Raw genomic sequence first — 22,522 nt, forward strand, 5'->3', positions numbered from 1 at the left:
TAAACTGAAAGCTTTGCACATCACCGGTCAACGTTTCACTTCGAAGCACTGTCTAGATAAATTTTCATACTTTTAATACGCAGTTGTAGCGGATGACGGACTAAAACCGCCTCAGGAAGGCTTTTATTGGACAAGCAAAATTTTCCGTTGTGCATTATTGTTAAAGTGATATGACAGTGCAAAGAGAACACTCACTGCGTCAAACAAGGCGAAGCGGTAAATTTGAAGCCTTTATATATCTAAAATGTAAGCCTTAATGTAAATATCAATAAATGCCACGCAACACCTACGAAGATTAAATTAAGAAATTTTCTTGTGCGTAACACAAATTGCAAATGTAGCTGCAACAGAAAAATATACTGCAATGTGTTGGATTTGAACGTTTATATTCTGACATAGAACGTATCAATATACTATTAAGTAAGATACGAGAACAAAGATAAAAAGTTACCATTTAATGAACGCAACATCAAACAAAATCTAGTTTCACAAAACCATCGTCAACAGCAGGGAATTTCGAATATTTCATGCATCTTTTAATTTGTTTAGTAACAGACTATAACATATTTCAAATAGCAACTGATGTTTCTTCTTTGTCAAGCAAAATACACCAAAATCAACCTTAAAGGAACTCAGAAATGACACTTCACGCACAAAATTACTGAAGATATACTTAAAATGTTACCAGTCTCAATAGGTATGACATTAAATAAGCCACTTCAAAATTACTACTTTCTAGACTACAACTGTCTTGGTCTAATAACATACGAGGGTAACACCATATTATTATTAGGAGTTTCAATTTGAAAAGCTTCATTAAAAACGTCACATGAACTCGTTTACTGTGAGTCACGCAGACGGTGTAAACGCCTTATGGAGAATTTTCAATTGTTTTTTTGTGAAGCAACACCTCTGATACCGATCCGTAAAGTATTTTAGACAGGTGCGGACGCCTAAACAGGACCATCGGCCTTTCGCTATCAAGTTATATAGCTTTCTCATGTGAAAGAAATCAAGGCATCTGGATGCATGTTAACAAGCAGCAGAGAACTGAAGAGAAAATGTATTCATAATCGGTAATTAAAGCTGGTGAGCAACTTTATCTTCCCAAGGTAGTCTTGAATCAGTGCACTCATGAGGGTACGATATTGCTCAACTTAATATGCATTACTAAAATAGAGAAAATAAGAATCCCTCATGAAAGTTCAAAACGGCAAAATTGAATATGTTGCGGGCTCGGTTTGATTGAGCCAGTATAACACGTATAACTTACATACTTCTTGTTTACTATGTGTATGTGTCTTTCAACCATTATTGCATATATTTTATCTTCTTGCACTATTAATTCGTCATGTTAAGGTTTGTGTATCTATCTTTCAACCGATGGTTCATATTCATACGATCACGCGACTTCAGAAAAAATATACGTATTTTTTTATAATAATCGAATGTTTGCAGGTCTATTTTGGAAATAGGACAACTTTTCCCAAGTCCCAGCATGAATTTGTATATAGATTCTATTAATATTAGAATCTAATATTATTAATATTATTTGATATAAGTAAATGAACGAAATATAGTCGTCAATCAAATCACCAAGTGGTTTTATAACAAGTCTTGTGACTTGAAAAAAATCCTGGAAGTTACAATAACAGATATTGTAGATATTGTATGATTGAAATAAGTCTAACTCATTCAATTGGCATGTTCTTTAACGTTTCCAGAGTTCACTCTGACATCTATGTGAAATATTAACCCTCTAATCTGACCCGCGTGGGTCAGATAGGAAAACAACATTTGATATTGCTTAATCCCTGATAATTCGTTGAATATATAAGGCTTCTCATTTTCTAACCTCTGTCCTGAATACATTTAATTTTACTCACCTCACGCACAATAAAATTTCATTCGAATGTGTTATTAATTAGCTCTTTCTTTTAAATTGAGACAATGTACACTTTTACTCATCTTAACAGAGTACATGCATCTTAATTAATAACTTTCATATCTCAAACTCTTTATCAATGAATTTTGAATTGTTCATCTATCCAAATTTGCAGTGTGTTTTTTAACTTTTGATAATTTTATGATAATTTGTCGAAACTTATATAGGAAATATTTAAATTGATTGTCACTCACCAAAACTCAAACTAAAACTTTGTTTTATTATTTCTATGTTCTTAAATAAATGTTATAATAAATGAATGCATAGAATAATATATACCCGTGTTAAACCATAAAGTTACACAAACATGAACTACGCCCTCACTGTAAAAACTGCATACCCTACTACAATAAGAGCTTGCAATAACTTTATTTCCTTTTACAATCTCAGTCTGACGATGTTCATAAGCGAAACGAATCTTGACTGGTTAACAATGAACATCGCTCGGTGAATATAAGTATGCATACTTGCTTCCTTTATTGATCACATGTTGAGCGACATTGATACAAATGCAGATATAATAGCATTCGTTTTGCAAATAGACATTGCAACTTTTCGAAAGTTTTGATCCTTTTCTAAGTTGAAAATATGGAATTTGTTTTGTTGTTCGCGAGTATTATCTGTATAGTTGATTCAACATCTCTTTCATGTGGACCTGGTGGATTATGCCAGTGTGAACATAAAAATGTTATGGATTGTTCCGAAAATAAACAGTTACCATTACGGAACGTATGCGACTATATGGATGACAGTAAAGATGTCAACATTACTATTTTGCACCGGAACAAAATGGTTACCCAAATATATTCGGACAGAAGACATTAAAGGGGTTGTAAGTCATTGAAAACCTGTATCTAAAATTAAACGAAATAAAGCCTATATCGGGAAGATGTTTTTCTTTGACAAAGTTTGATAATCTAAAGACGCTTGATATGAGCTTTAACCAAGCTTGATATTTTACAATAAAAAGAGGGACATTTAAGCTGTATTTAAACTTCCGCGTCTTTAAAAAAGCTTGTAACGGAAGCGGCACCGACTGAACGGAAATCTGAATGTTTTTGGATTATAGGCGGTGCTATGTATCCGGACCTTTCAAAATCTTACTAAATGTTGAACAGCTTATTTTTCGACGGACTGAAAGACACAAACTTCCCGTATCTTACAGTGAAATTCAATCATTACGTGGCTATCATTATCGGGTTTGGATGGATATTGTAGTATTCCTTAAATGTTTCAAATGACAACATTTCAACACCTTACTCATGTAAGAACATTTTGAATTTGTCGTTTTGTAATATAAAAATGTAAACAGCTTGAGCTTTTGAAAACTGAAAAGAATTTAGAAGTTTTAGATCTGTCTCAAAACATGAATCTTGGATTACATAAAGCAATGAATGTCACATACAGTTTGCAATTCACAAAAATTAAATCATTGAATGTTTCCAAACTTTATCCAACATTCGGACTTGGAACTCAAATAAAATTACAAGATTTGTGTTATCTTTGGAATACAAATTTAACTGAACTTGTTTTAAATGATAATAGAATTGAATTGATAGACAGAAATGCTTTAATATTGACGCCAAACACTTTGAAGATCATACGAGCGGAAGGTAACACGTTTACTTTTGGACCTTATTTATATCAACTAGGGTGTATGTCGCATTTAGAAGAATTCTTTGGGAATTTCCAAAATATTGCACGTGATCCATACTTGTATATGGAAGAGCCTAAGACAGATGATTCCGTATTACTTACTACCAACTTAAATTGTCCATATACTGCACCAGAAGAATTGATAAATATAAGTAAAATGAAAAGAATATGTCCTTATTTGAAGGACAATAATATAAACATGAACAAGACTTTGCCCACATTTCCAACGGGCATGAAAAGACTTGAATTTTCTAATTGCGGCATGCAGTACAATGTTACAAGTGTGTTAATAAATCCAGTTCCATTTGAAATGAAATATATTGATGGCTCGGGTAACATCCTTTACGCTTGGGTTGGACCTGTTGGCCCGTTTCCAAATGTTACCCATCTTAACTTATCTCGCAATTATTGTTCCTATATCGGGCTAAAATTCTTTGATGACTTTCCAAATCTTGAAGATCTTTCAGATTCAGGAGAACCTTTCTAGGGTTAGTTCGTCTTAATGAATTATGGACCAGGTTATATTTGAAAAAGTTATCGAAAGTGAAAGTTATGAACTTATCGTCTAACATTATTTCCTTTCTACATCCAGCTGCATTTTCAAACATGGTGCATCTGACGGAATTAGATCTTAGTGTGAACAATATTGAGTCTTTAGATATTGACGTTGGTTCCTTGAATAATTTGATGCATTTGAACTTAAAATTTAACTTCATACACTCCGTCCCGTCTCATCTCAGGGAGAAGCTGAAACTGAATTCAAAACGTCTCAACAAGAACTTCACAATTGACCTAAGTAACAACACTTTCTCAGTCAGTTGTGATGAAAAGGACTTTTTGGAATGGATGGTGAAATATAGAAAGAATATGCGTAATTTCGATCATTACAATTTCCACAACATGTCTGGTCAGCGTGTGAATGCGGAACGATTTGTAAATGATGTAATGAAACTTGATATGGATTGTGGTTCATACAGTTTACCCATTGTAGCTTGCTCTATAGGCATATCCGTATTCCTGTCAGTTGTTATTGGTGGTGCGATATACAAGAATAGGTGGAACTTACGATATCTTATGCGCATGACTAAGATCAAACATTTCGGTTATATCAGACTACATCAACTCTTTAACGAACCAGAAAGGTTCATGTATGATGTTTTTATTTCATATGCAAATGAAAATGTACGTTTTATTCTTGACGTTATGATGCCAAAACTAGAAGGACAAGGTTTAAAAATTGTGTTTACATGATAAAGATTTTTACCAGGGAACAATATTGCAGACAAATATTTTACAAGCCATCGGAAATAGCAGAAAGACCGTCGCTGTTATATCTAAGCAGTTTCTAAAAAGCAAATGGTGTTTGTTTGAGTTCAATATGGCAAGAATGGAAAGCATTTACTCTCGTGGGGGTAATAGTTGTCTTATCATTGTTATATTGGAAGACGTTCCAACAAGAAATATGTCTAATGAAATGATGGACTGGATGAGAGCCAATACATACATAGAGTACACACAAGAAGTAAATGGTGAACTACTGTTTTGGGAAAATTTCCTGCAAGTCTTAAATGCATGATTCAGAAACATTTAATCGAATTTTCAACATCAAATGAATTTGTCAATATATTTGTACTAATTGTTAACTTTTTCCAAATTAATATGCTCTTAGTTTTCTATGATACAATAAAATACATTTTATTATTTTACATATCTGTTGGTGATTGCAAGTATGTGCTGTGCGTGCGTACATGTGTTTATGTGTATTTTTGTTGTTAAAGCGATCTTTAATACCTGACATTAATTATTATCATTATTATACTTGTGTATAGCATGTACATTCAATTACCAGATATCTACCATAGATAAATGCCAATCCACATAAATATTTGAGCATAGTTAAAATTAAAATAAGTTTTATTACACGCAAACGTTTTAAGATAATCTCAGGCAATTATTTTCCGGAGAAAATGCCTTTTTAATTATTATGCTCAGATAGTTATGATGAAATAGACAAGGACCCGTTACTCATTCGTCACATAGGAAAGATATATGCTGATGTAAATAGCGGCTTTTTCTCACCATTGTTTACTCTTTTTTTTTTATTTCTCTTTATTGTACAATGCAAACAATAAAAGTCATGAAATAATACAATAATACAATACCATGAAATTTGATGTAATAACAATGTTTTGAAATGATACACACAAATTCATACATTTGCAAAGTACTATATGTATTTTCTTATTATTTTTAAAAAAAAAAAAAAGACAAAGTTTACTCTGCACAAACGTTACATTATTAAAGATTAAGTTACAACAACAAATAAGTGTCACAATTTTTTTTACAGCTAATAATGTTAGGGTACTTTCATTTTTCATTGATTAAGTTTATGTATTCTTTCCATACATCCTGCAATTGTTTCAAACCTAAGCATTTTTTGGCATTAATTTATTTCTGTTTTTAACCAAAAATAGTAATTGATTTTTAAAAGCCTCTAAAGCATGGCAATACGGACTTCATTTTACATTTGTAAATATAATGTTTTAATAATAATAATATATTATTCTCTGGAACTGTGGAATCGGGAAGCAGCCGAAAATGACAGATTGTTCTGAAAAATGAAAAGATGAATTTGGAAATTTGTTTGTTAACCAGCCCTGCACGTCCCTTATAAACATGTTGACTATGTCACATTCCCAAAAATAAATGTTTTATGGTTTCTTGATTGATATTACAAATGTACAGTTGTCGCTGTCCTAACATTAATCTTTTTCAGTAATACATGTAATACATTAGTACCTACAATACGATGCGTTATTCTATATTGAAGCCATAAAAGTTTGGATCCTTAGTCACTTTAAAGGGTAGAGAGTAGATACTTTTCCAGTTAAGATAAATAATTAGAAAAAATCAATTTTGCCCATTTTATTTCTGATTTTGTCTGAGATTATTATTGACCAGCACGTTCGTTATATTGCGGCGACATCCTATGGCCGCACTTTTGTTAGTATTTGGATGGCAATTGGCAATATCGGGTTTTTTACTTTGATATCATTTTTGATTTACATGAAAATCCATCAAAGTTTTTCTGAAGGAACGTATTATACCTTCAAATATTCAAGAAAGTTTGATCTAAACATTCAAATAATCTTTTTGAAATTCTTGAAAACTATAAAATAAACCCATTTTCATTTACAAAATCGTTGACAACAAAACACCTTGTTCGTTAAGGTAAAGTGTTTAAAGTTCAAACGAGTTGGGTCCTGCAATCTTTGTAAGTTAGGATTTAACCAATACCGGATTGGTACAAGAAAATCTGCCCAATTACTTGAACGAAATCTTACATTGAAATAAATAAAATGAATTCAGCAACCATCCTTCCAAAAACAAATTGTTACTCTACTTTTATGTTGTAACAAAATAGTCACTACCATATAATTGGTCCGACTGGTAAAGAGCTGGACACAATTCTTGTACAAGAAAAGCATATTTAGGTGTTTGAAGATAAAAGTCTTCTTATCCAAGTGATTTTTCAAAAAGCACTGATGAAATGTATTCATTAAGTTCAACGCTGCTCTAAGCCCACCATTTACATATATCTTGAGTGAGTTTTATTCTACTTATCTTGATCCGGTCCATCATTCAAATAAATTTGAAAAAAACATTTTGTAGGGTCTTTAATTACATCAGAATTAGGGTTTGGTAAAGTTAAAAACAAGGTTAGTTAATTTAGACAAAGCAAGCCGTCTAATCCACTGTGATCTTTCCTATAGGAGAAAGTAATCTTCTGGAACCATACTTTAAAAAAGAGTCTTAACTTCATTTATCTTGAGAAGGATAGTTAAGATCACTTATAGATGTAATAATTTGTTGATAAAGTTACTCCCAATATTTTAAATGGACCTTTTGTCCCATTTAACACCGATTTCCGGACATAACTCATAAATCGCTATTTCTCATTGCAACCTATCCATAACGCCTAGTTTTGTCAACTATTTATTTTTAAAACCAGAGATATCTGCATAAAATTTTAAAACCTTTCATAGTATGAACGAGGGATTTTTCAAGAACCGTCTAATACTCAAAAGAGGTGTCATTCTGCGTATTGTGACATCAAATTACTCATATATACCCTTATTTTTGATACCTTTGATAATTACTTATACTTTTTTTTATAAGTAAAGCAAGAATACTTCCGCGCACAGGACAAAAATATACCGGTGACAGGGGTCCCCTGTGTCTACAGCCTCGAATAAGGGAACCAGTCGCGAGAGGTGAGCCATTAACAACAACAGATGATTGTATATTTGTATAAAAATAGTTTTACCCATGAAAACAATAGAGTCACCAAAGTTGAAAAATTTCAGAAACCGAAATCATGAAAGTCCGCAAGACACGGAATCAAATGCCGCAGCGAAGTCGAGCTAGGTTTTATTATATTATTTATATAATCATTACAGAGAGAGATATTTATTTTGTTGGCAGTATAAAACATTAAGTCATAAATTAAACGAATATTATCTCCTATAAATACACCTCGGGATTATAAATCCAATTTGGTCTTCACTTTATCAATTGTCTCTAATTACAGAATTAATTTCTATTGGAATAGCCACGCGATGCAATTTTATAGATGTATATATTAAGTAGGGAATCGGACCGCCCAAATTTTTTCAGAGAAAGCGTTTATTGCTTTTGTCAAACATTTCGGGTATACCAATGTGATAGACACCTAATTTATCGGATTGCAGAGTTCTCCTGGTGGTATATGAGTAATCTTAAATTGAACGCAAAACAAAATCTCCTATATCAATCCAAAAAAAAATTAAAAACGCCGGGAAGTAAAAACCGATTTATCCCCAGGCGAAGTATCAATTTGCCATTCGTTTTAACTTGCCAAAGCCTCTTCTCCGGGAAATGAAACCTCTAGAACTATTTTTTGTTTCGTCTCGGAAAGTTTTTGTTACATTTTATTATCAAGAAAACAGGTTATCTAAATTACTCTGTGTTAGTAAGTTTTTGCAGAGTATAAGGATATTATAATGCTCACTGGTTTCGCATTAAAAATAGCTTTTTGGTTATTTTATAATTTCACACCGTCTTGTTAAACAGGGTTGCATCATATTTTTTGAAACGAAATGCCTATTTTTCTAGGTTACAAAAAGTATCTGGTCGGTTTTTCTCCCTCTAATACCCATTTTTGCTCGCGATCTTAATTAAGGAGCCCTCTAAACCTTTTTTTCCTTATATTCTTGCAGTTGTTCTTGTTGCTTAATTTAACCAAGGCATTTTCATTTTCTGTATTAAGTGCATTGTTGTAAAATTTCAAATGTCTTTATAAGTGTTTTCTCAATTGATATTGTCTGTCGTTTTTAAAAGTGGCATAAAGAGTATTGTGTGACGCGAATTTGCATTAACAATGTCTCTAAGAATAACTTAATCAATCAATAGATAGCGAAATATTTTGATTAGTAAACAGAGTCGTTTACTGATTGATTTTTGATCATCCGAAGGCATACTGTTGGATAATACGCTGTACTAATTGTTTAGTTTGTTTTAACATACTCGACATCTTTCATAGCGATTATTAAAATTTCCAATAGGATTTACCTGCCTTAAATTCACCCAGTTTTAATGTTAATATAAGAATTGAATGGTCCGAGCGATAACCCGGCAAAATACAAGTGTCCGCAATATCTAAAAAATAAGTCGATCTAGATCAAAAACATGTATAAACGCGCTTTTTTTTTACTGGATACGTTTAAACCATGTATATTGTCTAGATTCTAAATTCTGTTCACGCCAACAGTCTATTAAATTGTGTTCCAAAATAATACTTAATACTGTGTCTCTCGCCTTCGGATTATTTTAAACCATTGTTTACTCTTCTTAACTGCTTTAAAATGCGGAAGTTACACGTCGGATATGCGTTCGAAAAATACGTGCTTTCCTATCACTTAATTACCAATTGTTTATCATTTCTTCTTTGTTGTGGTCCCTCCCATAATTAGACAACAATTGTTCAGTGACCTTCTGTAACGCTGTATCAGTGACATGGTTTAGTGCGGAGAATGTAATGCTAGGTTTAAACGTTTTTAGCGACGTAGACGAAACGTGTATTTTTTTAAAGTTGCCTTTACTCACTGGTCTTTACATATACATTTAGATTTTATTGTTGCATTTTGTTAGATTTTTAATAAATTACTTTAAAAAAAAGTATAGCATTTCTCCGTTTTTAAAAAAATCTGGAAAAAAGATTGATCCCTAGGAAGCTTTAATCACAACAAAATTACATGAAAATTGCAGGCTCGAATTAATTGAGTTCGTATATGAGGGATAATGAAAAGGTGCAACAACCCTCAGGCCCTTAGTAATACCGGCTTGAACGGTACTAAATTTTCAACACTGACAATGATCCCGAAGGACCAGAAAAATATAACAACACTGAAGTTAAGTTTAACAATGCGATTCATTTGTATCGGTGACATGTAGTTTACTCTAGATCGGGCTATTTGTAATGTTTAGACGAAAGATACTTGGAAAAATTAAAAAATACGGATCAAGGTGTAAATTTATTTAAACAGGAAATTTATTGAGTTTAAACCAATTGTTGATAACGAACTGGTGACTAGTTCGTATTAAAATAATGGTTATGTGTTGAAAACCATACCTTGCATCAACGGGAAAAGTAGAATTTTTTTTTTCTTTTTAAAATGCACTTATAATGTTTTCTGATAAGTAGAATATTCACTGCCAGTGTTTGTAATTTATTATTTGTTAAAAACAGCACACCTCTATATTCATGCTATTTTTAAGAAAATATTGCAAATAAATTGTCAATAAATATTGCAAAGTGACAAAGAAATTAATTTTATATATTGATAACGATACTTTAAATCTACATACATTTGCAGGAAAATTTCAAAATGTGCTAAAATAGAACTAACTGCGATTTAGTACCGTAGTAGAAATGTGGTGATAAATACTTCAGAATAAGTCAATAATCGCACGTAATTTGTAAAAGTCATCACTTGATTTCCTTTCTTTTCTAACAATCTTAGTACTCTTGGCTCAAAGTTTGATTTTCTTAAAATATTTTGGCTAACTTGGAGGTATTCAGCTTTAATGTATGAGACAATGATCATGTTAAATAGTAATTAGATCTACAAATATCTCTAGATCTACACTAACTCCTTTTGCATAAGTAACCAATTCTATCCATATTTCTTCAGTCGTTTTTATAATTATTATATTTTAAAGGCCAATTAAACTCCCATTGCAATAAGAAAAAAATTCTCAAAAGCTTTATTTTGTGTATACTGTTTCATTGGCGGCTTTTGTTTTTTGGCAATGATTCAAGCGATTAAGTATTTGTATGTAAGACAAAATATCACTTTGTTTACTACGTGTAAGTACTTTGGAAAATGATCATTCGCATTTCACGCGAATTTCACGCCGGTTTCTCTCCCTCCCACTGCCCCATCTCTCTCTACCATTGTATAAGCCTATTTGAAAATAAAATATTGAATGTCTTTATAAATTTTCCTATGCTCTCCTTAATTGAATCATTAACAATAATGTCCTGTCCTTGCCCCTGTGTCCTCCTCTGTTTTGTTTGGTTCCCTGCTGTTGCCGATGGTTTTGTGTAACTAGATTTTGTATGATGGTGCGTTCAATGAATACAAACTTCTTTATCATTCTTCTCATATTTTACTTTATAGTATATTGATACGTTCTAAGTTAGAATATTAGCGTTCGAATCCAACACATTGCAGTATGTTTTTCTGTAAAGATATATAAAGGCTTCAAATAAGCCCATTTTTCATGTATTTCCCCTTGTTTGCCACAGCAAGGGTTTTCTTTACACTGTAATATCACTTTAACAGTTATGCACAACGCTAAATCTAGCAATAAATTGTCCAATAAAAGCCTTCCGGAGGCGGTGTTAGTCCGTCATTCGCTAAAAATGCGTATTAAAAGCAGCAATGAAGTGTTTGAAAATTTTATCTAGACAGTGTTTGGAAGTGAAACGTTGAAGGCGATGTGCTAAAGGTAAGTAATTAAGCATTGTTTATTTTTGTTAAATATACTTTAAAGTAACTTATGCAGGCTTAAATTGTATAACGCTATCGGTTGCAAAATAATACTTCCAAAATAATAAAATAATAATAAATCGTTGCTAAACGGTCTAAACTCTACTTGAAATAGCAGCATAATATCTAATTCTTGATTATTTTATTCTGTTTGTGAACAAAATTTTTGTGTGTTAAATAACAGAGACATATTATGTTACAACTCTTTCTAGAATCATCCATTTGATTATGGAAGCAACATACTTTTACTGTTGATATATTTTGTGAAAATATTTCATAAGATATTGCCTAATACCCTTAAATAAACAATAAATATATTCAATTTTTGCATGCATTACAGATAAGTATTAATATTCAAATTAAGATTAAATATTTAAACATATATTGTAGGCATATTTTATAGATTGTCCATTTATATAAATTGCAAATATGCAATACACAATGCTGTTCAAAATGTACAGAATAGGAGTTTAAGTCACAAACTTGAGAAATGTTATATTCGTTAACCGTACCAAGCAACCCTGGGTGTGTGTGCGTGCGCGCGCGCTGTGTGTGTGTGTGTGTGTGTGTTTGTGTGTATGTATGTGTGTGTAAGATATTACACACTTACCAAATAAGACAAAGAAAGCAAACGTTATGAAACTGTCAAGGTTTGAGTTTAAAAGGTAGGCACAAGCAAAATTTTCATTTCTTCGATTTGAATTTTCCTTTTAATGTCCTCGAAATGAATATACTAACAAAGCTTTTCAACTTATAAAGAATTAAATTCAAAATCAAATTGGAAATATAATTAGAGTAATCAATTTTGTGTTTATTTTTATGAAAACATACAAATTGTTCTAATTAATCAGGTGGACAAAAATGTTAATGATTTTCCACTTGTGTTGTGTGTGACATATTAACAGAAATGACCTTTTAATTGTCAATATATGCAGGGAAATTTGTTACTCCGTTTGAACAGAATGTATGTTTTGAAGATGAATATAGTAAATTCTGTATTTGATGAATACATTCAAAATTCCATTTGGAGTGTGAACATTTACAAATTAAAAAAGTAGTTTTTTTAGTTTGATATGTTGAAGATATTTTAAACTCACTAAGAGGCTTGCCAATTCATTAATGAAATGTTTGCTATCAAAATTGATATTTATGAAACAATGTCATTTTCCTTGTATTATCATTAAGGAAAAAGTTGTTAAGCAAGATAACAAAACCTTTAACAGAAATTAAACCATAATACTATAATATTATTCACATGTATTGTAATATATTGACTTGCTTTTGGTCAGCTAATGTTAGCCACTAGTTGATAAGCCCTGCCTAAATTCACCTGGCATCACCTCTCTGTAGTATCATTATTTAATAGATTTAGAAACCAGACGGCTGCGTTGTTAAATCTCTCTACCTATCTTTGTCCAGTAACTATGATATAGCAGACATTACAGATATCTTATAATATTTATTAGTATATGCCTAACTTTTTCATCTAATGAGAATGTGCAAACTAGAATAAACGCATATTGATAAAAAAATTAAATTTCATAAGCCATGCAATGTTACAGAATATTGGCAACAAGTTCATTATAATATTTCTTTATAACTCATTAGCAGTGATTGGAACAAACAAATGAAATGGTAACATACACAGACACTTAACCGAAACTTTCTGAATTTGTGTAATGGATTTGTTAAAATAAAAAATACTAACATTGAGCCGCCAACAGAATAGAGCCTGTTCAGACTGCACGGATGCGCATACCACCAGGCACTATAATGATAACAAAGGCTTAACACTTTTGTTTTCGGCATTTTACGGTTTAACAACATGCATGTGCCTAAATAACCTTTCTAACAAGCAGCATCAGTAGCATCAGCAGAATAAGCAGCGTTTGTACACGCTTGTTGATTATATATCGTTGATATTATGATTGCCGACATATTTTGATGAAATTGCTGTATGAAATTTATCAACGGCATTTTTCCTTAAAAGTCCTATCACCCCAAACATGTTTGAAAATATTCCGCGAGCTATGAAGATGAGAAATAAGCTTTCAAATGTAATATTGCATAAATAGGATAGCACAATACAATTTCAAAATGTAGACAAATTTAAGCAGAAAACAGTTTGAAAAAAATGATGCTTGACATTTATAATCAGGTATAATGCAATATTAAACATCGTTATCAGAAAATGATAGTTCATGTAAAGAATCAACGATAACCCAGGATAAAATATTTAAAAAAATCATTATCAATGACAACTAAACATGTTTTCCTTTCCCTGAGCAAATTACCTGTTTCAACTGATTATCACTAATGCTTATATTGGCCTCATTATATCGACCTTTGGAACTGACCATCGTCTCAGTAGCATCGTTATAAAATTAAAATTGCAAAATGTGTCACCCGTTGCTCAAAATGTTTAATATTCTTTATGAACAAATTAACAAATTAAAATTTCCGTTTTTTTTAAATTAAAAGACATATGGAAATAGAAATTGATAATTGCCTTTTTATAAATTTAGTGTATACAATTTAACATAAAGCAATCGAATAAGAAATATAAATATGAATGATCAAAATATTATGTAACATTATGTTAACAATAAATACGACTTGATTACTTGTTGTTCTAGTATTCGTTGCTCAATGATAACCACAATACACTTACAAGTAAAATCTCTAATTAATTTTAATTCTCAAATGCCTGTTTAACAATACATTATTTTAAATTCGACGATTTTCATTGATTTGGGCTGTTACCCATATCTGAAACGATTCAAATGTTCATCATTGCTTAAACTATCCAACAGAATTTTAAACATTGCTACATTTTCAATTTTTTTTTATAGTCACTATCGATCAATATAAACTTCCTTATAATAAACCCTGACATTATCTTGTAAATACGTTGCTTATATTTGCCACCTTGGATGTACAGTCAATTTCATCTTCTAGTAACCCCAATATTTTTCTTACAAATAACCAATACGCATGCATTTATAGAATAAATCGTATTTTCCTTTATCAACTTAATAATGGTTATTTAATCGTATATGTTCTTAATGAAATTACTTGTATACTCGTATATTTGACAATATTTCCGGGTGTCTAGATTATCAGAGACCTAAAAGCTATTTAAGCTGCACACTAGATGTAGTAATAATCGTTGACCTCCTCTTTTCTATACATTCCCGATGGAAAATAGTACCTACATTTTTATATGTTGAATTTTACTGCTTTAATATTGCAGTGTTTTGACTACTTTAAAATCATAGAGTTTGATTAAAACTTATTTTAATTTTAGAAAGTCAAACTGTACCCTTTTCACGTTATTGATTAAGTATTCATCCACACAAGTTTCATTCATTGAACTACTGATGCTACGTAAGATTTATAGAGACATTTCAACGTCATGAATTCCTGATTTCATCTTCGTGAAATCACTATTTTAACTTCGTGAATTCACGATTTTAGCTTCATGAATTTACAATTTCAACTTCATTAATCAATGTCACGAATAAGCGATTTAAACTTTATGAATTCACGATTTCAACTTTATGAATTCCATTCGCAAATTCCCGGATTACGAACTTAAACGATTTAATTCATCGGAAGTTCAAGATTCAACTAACGTTTCCCGATTTCATCTTCACGAATTCACGATGTAATTCATAAACCAAGATCAAATTCAACAAATTCGCCGTTTTTCAACACATGTAATCATGACTTTGAACAATTGTATATATGGTTTTTGGAAAACTAATCAAATACGTTGTAATCCTTTGACTTCGTCAAATGTTTTCCAATCAATAACTTAATGTGTGCACCGTCCACAATATGGTAGCGCTAGTATCCGTTCACAACAAAATAAGTCAATAGTGTTGCGCTCTTTTTGAAGCTGTGATTTGTAAAGTTGTTTTATACCTCCCGGATGAATCTGGGCAATGCCAAAATTTTACATTTCGAGTAAAAGTTCTATAAGGTTGAATTACAGCACTCGTAAAATTAAAAATAGTTAAATCATTCTTTCATTATTTATTACTTTAAACATGTTTTGATTTTTGTTATGAATGTGTAAACGAAATAAAACGTGTGCATTCTATACTTCTAATCGTGTTTGAGTTTACAGACAGGATGCATCAAGTTGCGAATAAAAATAAGGGGGGAAAAAAAAAAAAAAAAAACAAAAACAGCCGACAGCATGGCGATTCACGAGAGTATTTTGTTTCTATCATTATATTTATTCCCTACATTAAAATAATCTCATTTTTCGCACGCTTACGTCATCTGTGTCTTACTAAGTACATATACAATGTACTAAGAGCAACTACTTTGAAGATTGCATTAACCTCAAATATTCTCATGATAAAAAAGTATTGATAATGATTAATGAAAACCCTGCTTTGAAGACACGGCAATAAATTCAAACATCAAAGAGGAGTTGTCTCCCAGAACCTTCGGGATAAAAATCGTGAACAACATAAGAATATTAGTGTTAAAGACATGAGACGAACTTGAACAACGAAGAAAGACGGATGATTTTTTTCACTGTTCATATATATGACACTAGTGTTTGTAACCGGTATATTCGGAAATACTGTAGTTTATATATTTTTAATAAATCTTACACGCGTTCCACATTTCGCATATATCTCTCTTCAGTGGATCTCCTGTCGTGTACATTTGGTATTCCCATAGAAATAGTTGCCTTAATATTTGGATTAAAGAATGTAAACTCTTATTTGTGCAAGGCACTGGTATTTTTTACAGCATTGCCTACAGTAATATCTGTACTTCTTCTTCTTGCAATTTCGTTTGAAAGATACAGGAAAATTTGTCGGCCTTTTATATGGCAAATTACAAATAAAGCTGCCAGAAATATTTTCATTTGTTCTGTGTTTGTCAGTTTCGCTTGTTCAGCATTAAGATGTGTCACATTTGGTTCTCGACCGACTGCCTTTGAAATGTATAATATAACTATATTTACATGTGACGTAACAGAAGACATGGAGAAGTCAGTTATAGCTATTGTCACACCCAATCGTGAACATATCTTTTACATTTTTGTTCATTTGTAGTGTTTATAGTCAAATAACATCAAGATCTAGGAGCTGATTATAGATCAACAATCTACTGGAATAGATAAATCATTTATCATTTGTGTAATAACGTTCCAAATGACTGTTTATTCTTAAGTATATTTAATCTTTTTTTTTTAATTTACGTGTTAATTTACAAATGTTAGCGTTATATTTCAGTTGACGTTTACAACTATTTCATTCAATTTGTTAAATTGTGTTGAAAAAAAATTCAAACAATTCTAACGTACTAGAATATTCATATGATCATGTACTATTACATGTACTTATCAAAATAAACATTTGTCATTTTCTTTTAAAGTTAAGCTAGTTTGAGGGAGTCTAGAATGGTTTAATGTTTATATATATTATCAATTTCACAAAAAGTAGTATTTTATTGTCATTGTTACAATTGTTTTGACAATGTATTATACATTCATAAACATATTGAACTGGTCTTTGTATTATAAAATTATAGATCTTAAATGTTGCCTGTCTTTTCAGTTCGTCTTTTGACAGCCCTCTGTGATATACAGGCTTCTTAACTTCTACCCTTCTATCAGGAACCTAATTCCGCTCTTCATATTGCACGTAGCAAGAAATTGTCACATTGCAGATAGTATATAATTACCGTCGTATGACACATAATTATGTTGATGTTTTAATTTTTAAAATAAAGTAACATTATAAAGTTTTCATGAATAGTTTTAATTCAACCGGTGCTTGAGAGACACTTAGTCCATCCTGCCAATCACTTAATTGTTGTGCCAAATAAACAATAGCAGCATTTCATTTTCAACGGGGTTTGTGATTTGGAAAGAAATTGTTATACATTACATTACGTAGAGCGCATTCCAATATTAATATTAAAGTTCACATAAATATATATACGTATATAATATATATGTTTTACTCATGAAAGGATTGTATTTATTCTATTATATTGTATTATAACTCCACTTTTCAGACAGGTTATTTTTAACAAAAATCAGTTATTGCAACAGGTTATTTGAAATCTGTATTTGAAAGGTCCATGCCATTGTCGACACTCTGTAACGTGGTAAATATTGCTTTGTGTGATATCTTACATTATAATAGTGTGACTTTAAAAAAAAGATATTGTGTATACAAATATAATGTAAGAAATTCAGTTTCTGATAGTCATCAAAATCATAACTATATTTATTATATACTCATCAATGAAATATTGAGAAATATTGATGAAATAAAATGCATATTTTCATTTTCCGTATTTTCACTGTAAAAATTTATTTTTCACTGCAGTGAAACATATTTTCCGTATGTTCACTGGTGTCTTGACGGACTACTTTCTTTTAAATTCTGCCAGTACACAAAATTTAAGGGAAAGTCTTTTAAATTTTAATGTCAAAAAAGAGAAAAATGTATATAATAAACAGAAAATTCAAGTTTTTTCTATAAATACATGATTTATTTTCATCTTGTGGCATGAAAATTACCATATTTCACTCGTGGCTGCCGCCACTCATGAAATATTTATTTTCATACCACTCGATGAAAATAAATCATGTATTTATAGAAAAAACTTGAATATCCTCTATTTATTTATCGCATGTATAAAGGTATAATTTTCATTAAAATAGAGTATTTAAAGAACCAATATGCCCCATATTTTCTGATGTTAGAAGTTTGATATATGGAAACGTTTACATGTGCACATGGAAAAAATGGAAAAATTTGCTAAGAAAAGTTTGAATAACTAAATTACTGATATATATTTAATTAAATTAAAAAAAGTATACTATGTATATTGTGATTACTGTAATTTGTGATATGTATTCATAAATGCATAATATATTTTATGTTGGAATGTAAGACTTGTGTTTCTGTTTTTTATATAAAATACTTGATAACAAATAACGACTTAAAATGATTTCATTTATTGTTCAATAGATCTGTATCTATTAAATTGTATATAATAATCAAAATTGTAAAAAAAAACCCATTTATATTGTCTTTATGCAAATTCTTTTCTTCCAAAGAAACGTCTTTTTTGGTCGAAACGTCCAGTCAATAAAAGGGGCTTTGGTGTCTAAGGGGTCTAAGTGTCATGGGTTGAGGTGTCTAAAGGGTCGAGATGTCATAGAGTCCTTGGCAGTAGAGTGTAGACGACTATAGATTCGACATACTATTGCTGTCATTAAACTGTTCCACTGAAATCGGGTCTACGCATTTTTGAAAATTTTATTTTATTTTCCTGTTAAAATTTGTTTCTAATAGTGCCATTTTTTTGACTGTGCACATTGCAGTCACTTTTGACTATATGCCTATAATTGGTTTGATACTGTTCTCCAACATTGGGTTGCCTTAATGCATCTGTTTCGACTACACTATAATTGACTAAAGGACTTATTAGCTTTATTCCATGTACATTATATTTTTTTTTATATCTCATATCGACTTAAAACTTAAAAGTTTTATTTCGTTTACATTGTATTCACTTTAGATCTCTTTTGACTTCACTGCAACTGACTCTTTATCTCCCTTTGGCAGACTATTAATTTACTTCTATAGCGGATATGAAATAGTGTGTTAGCTTTAAAAAGTTGCCATTTACTTCATCTCAGTATATATACTTTTCTGGTCCTCCGAGATCAATGATTCGAACGTTTTCAGTGTTCAGAATTAATTACCGCTTAATACGGTGCTATAGGGCGTTAGAGATGTTTCTGTTCTTTTTTTCCATAATTTCAATAAAATTGAATCTGCAACTTGATATTTGTTGTTGTTTTTATTTACATCGAGGGATCTGTACTTACCTCAACTTTAAGATAAGTGTAGTCATTTGTTTCTCCAACTGAATGGACAAATAAGTGAACATGAAAATAACGAATTTACAAATACAGTGTCCGACATATTCTTTATTTACTAAGACTTAACCTTACAACATTGAATATACATAATGCTTTCTCCAATCAAAATAACAGATAAGTTTTTTTCAAGACATGTATTTTTTGAATATGGTACATGTAATAATAGATGAATTCATATTTTTTTATAATCATTCTAAAGTCCTGTCGTTTCTGTTGTTTATCAGAACGTCATAAAAGCTACAGTATTTAAAGCATAATTCTCTTCTTCTTAGGTCATTGTGGTTTAAAATCAATGTTTTCTCTAATAAAGTAAATGCAGCCAATACATCACGGCAAACTTTAAAAATTCAAACCAACTTATATGCCTCAATAATCTGATTCATATTTTATGGTTCTGAAAAACAAATGAAATGTTATTTCTATAATAAATTTTACAAACTTGTCTTAATAACTCGTTGTTTTTAACTTAAACATACATTTATAATCATATTATCTCAAAATAATACATAAATTTATGCTATTGAAATTATTTTGACATTACTATATGGTATTAATTGTTTGTAGCGCAACATGAATGATGTTCTATTATCAGACAAGTACACAAATTCACACATAATCTATAGCTTATGAATATTTCGAAGAACACAATTATTTAGTAATGTTGAGACCATGCATTTTAAAGACATACTCATATCTGTTTAAATAAAAGCATAATAACTAACAAGTGCATCCTTCCTTGTTACACGATGCTCCTGCGCCAGTGTACATGTTTTCCACACACTCTTCCTCGCCATTAAGCAGTACAGTAGGTATTGTGCAAGTTCGTGATCTACTTTTAACACCTCCGCCACATGTAACACTGCATGTACTCCATTCTGTCCACGTGGTCCACATGTAGGAAACTTTATATCCATAAAGAAAAGGGTAAAATATAAAAATTGGTGGTCAGTACTTTTATTATAATACATGATGGATAGTCTTTTGTGGCATCAGATCACTCATTAAATAATATAAGATTTTCAGATAATTTTCTATACAGAATATTTTCATAAAGTTTGTTTATAGTCAAAGTGTTTTTTTATGTTTCGTATCAACAATATGGCAAAATAAATACAAATAATAAGGGTATTTTTTTGGAAATGTTTATCTTCCTGTTAAATTCTTAAATGTGCGCCTTTAAATAAGTGTTTTATTTGAAAATAAGCTGTGGGTTGCATAATGTTTTGATTTAGTGAGCATGCGTTGTAAAGATGAGCTGTGAATAATAATAAAAAATGCACGAGAAGATAATATACATGATATGATAAGGTTACTAACTTATATCATTATGATAGTAATATTTTAAAACTTTTAATCAGGGATATTTGTTCATAACTCTCGAGGTCTCTTGACAGGGTTAACAAACAACGGTTAATGATTGGTAACTGACTGCTCAATTCTACTTTACTGTATCATTTTTTTTATTTTTTAAGCAAAGACGTTATATGTACAGTTACTTAAATTTGAACAATACGTTTAATTTTAAGTTATATAGGTCTTATCTGTTCAAAAGTGTTAAATAATTTTATCAAGAAAGTGATTTTATAGGTTAAGAATATGTTGCTGTTCGGTCTAAAATTAAATGGCTTTAAGTAAGAGAACATTGCTAATATATTCACTGTTAAGCAATACCAAAAAATCCTTTAAGTCTTTTAGAACAAGCTTATTTTAGTTGTTATAGGCATATGAATAGGAAATGAGAAGAGAGGTAACTCTGTAAGCTATGTTGGAAGTTCGTCCAGAGTTGCCTCCACTCTGTTATGTTACTTTTACAGTCTCTTGTAATTCTGATTAGAATAGCGGTACACAAACAACTTTTATTTTGTAAAATGGTGTTATTGAATTGTCTTAATGTTGTCATGTATGAATGAGACTCAAAGAAAGATATCATTCATAAATGAAATATTTTTGGAAATGGGCTATGGTGTGAGAGTAAGTATTAACAAAAGGACAACGGTTATCAGTGAAGGACATGGGCAGTTAAACATAACTTTATAAACAAATACGAACACGAAAACATACAGCAAAAAGCGTTATATAGACAATGTAAACTTGGCCATATTAAACATTTCTTATGCATTTACCATTTGTTATTATCAACATTTATGCTAGAATTAGAACAATAAAATATCATTTGTTAAACATATATTTTTTTTGTATTTTATCCGTGCAGAAAAGCCCGTTTTCTTAGAATAACAAGTACTGATGTCACATTATCGTAAAGTCATGCGGGTAACTAATCTTCAGAATGAAAATAAACTGCATGATGTAAACTTACTCTTACTGGGGATGCATTCAGTGAATGTACTCCATTCTCCGGTATAAAGGCATTCAGCGAGTGTACCAACCTCAGCATTTTGTTCAATATACCCTACGTTACATTTATACCGTATTCTTTTCCCAATGTCTCTCTGATTTCCAAGTATAAGCCCGTTTTCAGGAATCGTTATATTGACGCATTCTGAAACAATAGGAGAATTCGAAAAGACATTAACAGATGAACATAATATTTTACAACACAGATAAATTGAAATATTGAAACACATAAATGAATCAAATAAGCTATACTTGTAAAGCTATAATAGGATTTTCTTTTTTAGGGGTTGGTGGGGGGGGGGTGGGGTTGGTGAACGCGAAATAATTAGTGCTTTCTATGCAAGTTGTCCATCACATGCACACGTTTTACCTTTGATAACACAAGTGCCTACATCAGACTCCTTCGTTTCACAAACCTCGCCATACTTGCAATTATCCTGACACGGAGACTGAAAATAAAATAAAAAGTATATCTGTCGAAGCAAACCACATATTGATTATCATATCCTCGTGAATGCTACATTTAAATGCAAAGTTGTA

At 30.9% G+C, this 22,522-nt stretch overlaps 1 long non-coding RNA gene and 1 pseudogene across 1 annotated transcript; one reads left to right on the top strand and one right to left on the bottom strand.

The window, feature by feature from the left end:
• The first annotated feature begins 3,602 nt into the window (after positions 1 to 3,602).
• On the top strand, positions 3,603 to 5,177 carry LOC132743583 (toll-like receptor 4; annotated as a pseudogene).
• A 15,173-nt stretch (positions 5,178 to 20,350) lies between these two features.
• On the bottom strand, positions 20,351 to 22,513 carry LOC132743582 (uncharacterized). The gene is made up of 3 exons (XR_009627589.1): positions 22,353 to 22,513; positions 21,945 to 22,127; positions 20,351 to 20,529 (listed from the first exon to the last, which is right to left on the bottom strand). It is a non-coding gene; the product is annotated as an uncharacterized LOC132743582 (long non-coding RNA).
• Positions 22,514 to 22,522: the final 9 nt, after the last annotated feature.

The sequence above is a fragment of the Ruditapes philippinarum genome, unplaced genomic scaffold (assembly GCF_026571515.1).
Source record: "Ruditapes philippinarum isolate M1 unplaced genomic scaffold, ASM2657151v2 ctg14993_1_1_1_1, whole genome shotgun sequence".
Classification (NCBI taxonomy): domain Eukaryota; kingdom Metazoa; phylum Mollusca; class Bivalvia; order Venerida; family Veneridae; genus Ruditapes; species Ruditapes philippinarum.